This window comes from Ascaphus truei, chromosome 15 (assembly GCF_040206685.1).
Source record: "Ascaphus truei isolate aAscTru1 chromosome 15, aAscTru1.hap1, whole genome shotgun sequence".
In the NCBI taxonomy this organism is placed as follows: domain Eukaryota; kingdom Metazoa; phylum Chordata; class Amphibia; order Anura; family Ascaphidae; genus Ascaphus; species Ascaphus truei.
Window position 1 is genome coordinate 44,147,043 of NC_134497.1, and position 7,440 is coordinate 44,154,482.

The window sequence follows — 7,440 nt, forward strand, 5'->3', positions numbered from 1 at the left end:
GTAGCTTGAGAAAAAGGCAGAGCCAGGGTAGTGGTGGGAGGGAAGCTAACATCAGAAGCTGAAGTCTGTACCTCAGTGACAGGGCCCTGAGAATCAACAAGCAGCAAGTATGAACTATGAAAACTCTTAATGACAGGCACCTTAGGAGTACAAGGAGTCTTTTCCGAAACTGCAATGGCCCTAACCACAGGGGTACCTAACCTGACAAAAACATGAATTGGTGTGTTTTCTAGTGCAAAATCTCTGATCACAGGACTCCTAACCGATAGTGAGGGTGTCTGGGTTTGATTAGAGAAAAAATCAGATGTATTGATAAGTGACTTAGAAACAATTACTGAGGTTCTAGATTTGCTGGACATGTGAGAAAAAATACCCTTTAAGACAGGAGTTTTCATTTCTTCCCAGAGTAACCCCATGTTTGCTGGGGCATATTTAGACACAGTACTGAGGGACTGGGTTTCAGCAAAGGCAGGACAGCTAAATAGCTCAGATTTAAACCCCAGGACTTGTAATATATGCATGGTGACCTCAGACAGTACTAAGGAAGTGACCACAGATATGCTGATCCCTGGAGAATTAGCCTGGACAGAGAAATCAGGGGGACCCCCAGACAGGATACTCCTTGTAGGAAGAGCTTCAGAATCAGAAGGAGAATCATTACCTCTCAGAGTCTCAAAACTAGTAAGACACAATTCAGCGAAAAGGGATACAGTGTGCAAGCTTTTTACTAATCTATATGAAAAAGCGTCACTTTTGGGAGAAAACCGTGCGTCAGCAAACATTCCTGGGAACATAATATGAACCCCAGGAGGGACATACAGACTACTGTATGCTTTTAACCCTAAGCTTAAAGAGGAGGAGAACTCAGACAGTACACGGGGGTGAATCATAACTGTACTGGTCTCTGAAGTAGGTATTTGGTAAGGAATGTCTGGGAAACCAGAAATTACTGCAGACTCCATAATGTGGGAACTATGCGCTGAAGCAGGGATCACCGCTATGTGGGCGACAGGCTGGTTCAGCGAAACACCCGGGAGAAGGAACTCTGCGAGCAAGCTTAGGGAAAAACCTGACTCCTGAATACATTAATCAGGAACCAGAACTTTAGCCGAAGTCTCCGGAGACGAAACTGCTGAAACTTGAGCTGAAGCAGGGGATTTATAGCAAAGAATTTCTAGGGACTCCGTACGGTTATGGGAATCCCTCAATGCAACCTCTGCTGTCTGACTTGTGGACTCATTCTCTGAGGCTAAAACGAAGGCATTAACTTGGAGGCAGCAAGAATTTACAGGGGTTAATGCAGACAATGCCTGAGAGTAAAACATAGGTAATCTCTCTGTATTAGGAGAGACCAGGAATCTCTCGTCTGAAGCTAGGGGCGTGACCATGGCTGGCAGAGAACAGGGATTTACCAAAGGAAACTCAGAGAGCTGCCCCACAGGGGTTAATACAGAAATAACCCTGGGAACAGAACTTAGGGATTCTTTCTCTGACGGGGAAAGCGCACAGGACTGCCTAGCAGAGTTTAAAGCTGGAAAACCCTCAAGAGCTGGAGTGACAGATTCGGAGTTAGAAATAGGGGAACAAAGGGACTTATTCTCTGATAGTAGAACCTTAGTGTTGGCTAGTGAAACATATGTATTCTCCAGGGGAACCTCACAGGACTGCTCGGCAGGGGTTAAAGCTGGAAAACCCTCAAGACCTAGAGAAAGGACTTCTGAGCTAGAAATAGGAGAACTAATGAACTTATTCTCTGATACAAGAACATTAGTGCTGGGTAGAGCAACATATGTATTCTCCAGGGGAACCTCACAGGACTGGTCGGCAGGGGTTAACGAAAACATATCATTGGCGTCAGGGAACCCGGCCATACACTCAGGGCAAGGATCCGTGGTAGACCAGGGAAACAGCCAAGCGGCAGCGAAGCTGGCGAGGGAAGGATCCTGTTCCTTTATGCAAATGTCCAATGACATGGAAAGGATATGGAGTGTTTTTTGGGCATCAGCCAACATGAGGAGAGGGTCCTCTTTTGCTATATAAATGTCTAAAGACAAGGCCAGGGAAGAGAGTTCCTTTTGGGCGTCGTCCAATTCTAAAGGGTACACATTTTCCCAAGTTAAAGGGTAGCCAGGAAAGCAAATACAAGCGGCCAGCGATTGTTTTAAGTCCCGGAGGCGGTAAACCTTCATCATGAGATCATTACGGCATTTGTTTTGCAAAGGGGTTAAACCTACAAACACAATCAGATCTTCAATCAGGGGTATTATCTCACATAGAAACTGGTATTCACACTGGGACTGGTTTACAGGCTGGGACAGGCTTTCAGACAGAAACTTACCAACCCTCACCACAGGGCGGTCCGAGTTTGTGGGGCCGAGCATACTGTCAGGGTTCTGCTCGCCACAAACCAGGACCGGACCGCGAGGCTGAGGTGGGGTTGTAAAAGCACCGACCTGAGACCGCGCAGGCTGATCCGGATTGCGCAGTTCGTAGTCATATGTCGCAGGATCAGGATTGGAGAAGACAGCGTCGTCGTTGTAGAAGCCAGGGTCAGGACAGGAGACATCAGGATAAACATTGTTCAGGCAAGAGTTCGGCAACATGTAGTCAGGAGAACCCCGCTTCAGCTTAGGAGCGCGGGGTTGGGCTCTGCGCGAGCGACGGCCATGGCCCATGGTGCTGGTCACAGGAGATGGTAAGCAGACCAGAGTAGCACACCGCTTTGCTGCACGGGTGCACCAGTGCTACAGCGCAAGAGTCCTGAGCGGGCTAGGGAATCCTCTGTCTCAGCGCAGGAACCAGGACACGGCCTCTCTAGATTAGGGAAAGAGTAGGCCCCAGGAACCAGGAAGCTGAAGATACACAGGGAAACCTCCGCTACTGTGCAGGAATCCAGGAGACTGAAGGACGCCGGGACGAAAACCTCCGCTTCAGTGCAGGAATCCAGGAGGCTGAAGGACGCAGGGACGAAACCTCTGCTTCAGCACAGGAGAACAGGAGTGGACCGCTGCGTGAATATAGCAGCCGGTCCCAGGAACAAGGAGCTGAAGTGAACAAGAAGAGTACTCAGCTACAACACAGGAGACTGGAGCAGACCGCTGCGTGAATATAGCAGCCGGCCTTAGGAAACCTGGAGTTGCAGACAACAAGGAGAATACTCCGCTTCAGCATGAGGGACAGGAACAAGCGAGGGCTTGTGGCAGAACAGATAGTGACATCCAGGAAGGACTATGCTCGGCAGGGAGCATTATGGGAAGACAATACTTAAAGGCCAGCGGGCCAATCCCCGGAGGGGGGTGTGAAGGTACTGCTCCAATGAATGAATGCAAGTCTAGGTTGCAGTGATAGGCTGCACAGCTGCAGTAGATACCAGAGGGAGTGTGTATAGCTTTGGTGAGTGAATCCAGGCTGCAGCAAACATCAGGAGAGGTGCTCCAGGACTGCACACGTCTGCAAGGTAAGGCAACCAGTAAACTGCGGAGCGGATTCCTTACATCTACAGAGGCGACACGTTTTATTATGACAGGGCTAGCACCGCAAGCCGGGGCATCTCCCGGCTTGCTAGCCCCATCCCCTCGGCGTGCCGCGCGTCACCGATGCACGGGCACGCGTCATCGGGTGCCTGCGCCCCCTGCACGCACGTCCAGGGCTCCCCGAGGGAGCCCTGGTGTCCCGCGATGTGGGGGACGGCGGCAGGGGGTTCCGGGGGACCCGGCGGACCCGGCGAGGGGAGGGAGAAAGCCCCGATCGGAGGGCGCTCCTCCGTGTCTTCGGCGCGCGCCCGGCACACTCCGGCGCGCGCCAGGTTACTGCTGCGGCCGAGACCGGGCAAATGCTCGAATAAACTCGGCGGCAGCAGTATGTACAGTGACAGATTAGCGGTCAGCGAGTCAATCCCCGAGACTATAGGTCTGCCTGGGGGATTGACTACACTTTTGTGGACCTTAGGTAGATGGTAGAAAATAGGTAGTTTAGATCTGTCACTGTACATAAACTGGTACTCATTATCGTTTAATACATTTAATTCCCTTCCCTCATCTAGGAAGTTTTTCAACTCCTCCGTAAATTTCTTTATTGGATTGGATTTTAATTTGGCATACGTATTTGTGTCTCCTAAAAGTCTGAGGCACTCCCTATCATATGCCTCTCTATCTAGTAGCACTATTCCCCCTCCTTTGTCAGCAGGTTTTATGACCAAGTTCTCATTTTCAGTTAGGTCCTTAAGGGCAGTTTTTTCATCTTTCGAAAGATTATTGCGCATTTTCCCTTGCTTTGCAGCTAAATCTTCGAAATCTTTATTAATCATTTAAAAAAAGACCTCTAAGTGGTCACCTTTAGCATAGTGGGGATAGAAGGTTGATCTCGGTTTCAAATTCGTATGAATAATACGTCTTTCTTCTAAAACCACTGGCGGAATAGTTTGTTTAGGCTTACTCACTGCCTCTCTACCAAGGAAGTACCTTTTCACAGTCATTTTATGGAGGAATTTATTTGCATCTATGAATAGGTCGAATGAACTATGACCTCTCATAGGTGCAAAACTCAACCCCTTTGATAACACACTGTGCTGAGCTTTATTAAGTGTTACTGAACTTAGATTAAAAATGTTTGTCTCCCTCACTTGTTGCTTCTCTTGTATCCTCTTTCTTCTCCCTCTCTTTCCTCTGAATCTCGACTTCTTTTTGAGTCTTTCCTTGTTTTTGGACAGGGTTGCGTCCCCTTGTCCCACAAAGTGGAAGGTCCCTCCCCTAAAAAATCTTTCTCCCTGTGGTGGTTTTTGGGGCTTAAGTCCCTCTCTTTATCCCTTCTATCAAAAGAGTTTATTCTTCTCTCTGTATCCACTGGGGATTTATTTGCTTTAGATGCTCTTTCTTTTTCTCTGTGATCTCTTTTTTCTTTATTTATAGGGGTATAATTGGACCTTCCTCTTTCTTGAGATTCATGCCTAGATCTGGACTGGTCTCTATAAGACTTAGTAGTCGTTTTCCTCCCTTCTGTCTTAGTTTTTTCTCCCATGTGTTTAGTTCTCTCTTTACTTTCATGATAGTTCTTTTTAAAGAATTGTTTTTTATGGGAACCCTGGTGTTCACCCACATCCCTGCTCTTTCCACGTCCCCATGTTCTCTTATTAGTCCTATTTTTCTTCCATGTACGTTGCTCCCCTTTGTTATAATCTTCCTCATCCCGTATGAATTTGCGCATTTTTGATGTTTCTACCTCCTTTTCCAAAGTATTTAATTTCTTTTGAAGTGCTGTGTCTTTTTCAATAAACTCTGGTGTATTAACTAGTGGTGTAAGAATATCTTGGATGGCGTCTATTTCCTCCCCTAATATCTTTAGGTGTGCCTTTTGTTGTTTAATAATGAGGTCAATTAGTGTCTGAGAACATATATCTAACACCTCGTTCCATGTTTTAAGAAACTCACTATCTTCTAAGTCAAAGGAGGGAATAATAGGAATTCTTAGGCCCCTAGGGATCCTGTTGCAATTCTTATACTCTTCTAAGAATACAACATCTAGCCATTTTCTTGTATCTTTCACTAGGAGTTTTTCTAATTTCCCAAATTCAACCTCAACAAGGTGTCCCACACTTTCATCCACTATAATTTCGTCTTCTAGTTCTTTATTAAAGTTAACATTTCTTAATAGTCTTTTAGCGAAGACATTCAAACTACTCTTAACATTCTCCATATCTAGACTAGCACTAAGCAGGCAAAACACCAAAAAAGACAAGTGAATGTAACAACGTGATTGGTGAAGAAACTGGCGCTAATTAAGTGCTAGTGATCACTTAAAATACAGTGAATAAATATAACACATATATAGTGATATAAATAAAATCGTGACTCAAAATTGTGCAGTAGTGAAAATATAATAAACGTTGTAACCCCCTGCTCAGACCCTCTGGAAGGGACTGTCTTGGCTGGTCCCAGAAGATCAAACGATATTTTCTCAACCCAGGGGGAGCATGTAGGAGAAAACACAACAGACAAAAAACACACTAAGTGCAGACTATATGGTTCAGGTGTGAGGTAATAGTGATGCTTGGCCTCTATGTGCTGCCTACTCACAGGATGTAGGTAGGATAAGTACAGTGGCGTGATCAGTGGATTCTGGTGGGTCCCTCTAACCATACACGGGAAGCAGCTGGGACTGAGATATCAGTAGCAGGTGTACATGTAAAGATAAAGACAGACCTCCGTGGTGCAGATCAATGGTAAACAGATAAACTTTATGAAATAGTATAAAATGTGCACTCACAATGTATAAAATCAAAATGAGCGTTTTTTCACTATATAAGTGATAGGAAGGTAAGGGTGGTTGCCGCAGCTCACCGCACCGCCGATATCCCGGACTGTTCACCTCCGCAGGCTCCCTGTGCTTCTCTCACAACACCATGACAGTATGGTGATCTCCTGTTGCGGTGTGGAATGCTGCTGGTAAACTGTAGGTCTGTCCAGGTGCCCTGCCAGCCCACTGGGGACTAGCGTGGGGCTGCGTTATGGACCCTGAATGTAAAAGAATAAATCTTGTATTTATGGGGGGGGGGCACAGGGGGTGGGTAATGTATTTAATAAATAGAATGCTGTTTATTGTGGGGCTGTGCATTGTTTTGATTGTGGGGAATGGGGGTGGGGGGTTCCCCAACGGTATGTGGGTAGGCCTCCCTTGTGGGTAGTTAGTGGGTGAGGGTTGAGGGTGGTTAGGCCTCACGGGGTGGGGGGTTAGAGTGGGAGGGTATGTACAGTAGGCGTCCCGAGTGGTGGGGTGAGGGTGGGTTAACCCCTTCATGACTGTAGCGGTTAATAACCGCTATGGTGATTAAGGGGTTAGGGGACATTACTTTGAAAGTGTTAATTGTTTTCTCTGTTTTACTGTACAGCAGCGGAGGTTGCCATGGGTAGTGGGTAGTGTATTGAATGTATTTATTGGTTATTATGCCTTAACCCCTTCATTACCTTAGCGGCTATACGCTATGCTAATGAAGCATCATTTCTGAACTTTTAATAATATTGTGCAGGAGCAGGGGGTCCCCTGAGATTAGATTTCTGTCTCAGGGAACCCCCTGCTCACTGTACAATATTATTAAAAATACAGAAATGCTGCTTCTTTACCATAGCGCATAGCCGCTAAGCTAAAGAATGATTCTTTAATGATGTGTGTGTTTTATTCACAGTGTAGATGTTCAGGGGGTCTCCAGAGCAGAAGCGCACAGGTTTCAGGTCTGGGGACCCCGTGCCCCCCGAGATACAGGCCCCTTTAGGGGGTGCCGGTATCCCTCTGCTCTGCTTGGTTTACAGGCCGCGATCACGTGATCGGGGCCTTTAAATGCAGATGGATACCGGCACCCCCTAAAGGGGCCTGTATCTCGGGGGGCACGGGGTCCCCAGACCTAAAACCAACGCGATTCAGCTCCGGAGACCCCCTGCACATCTACAC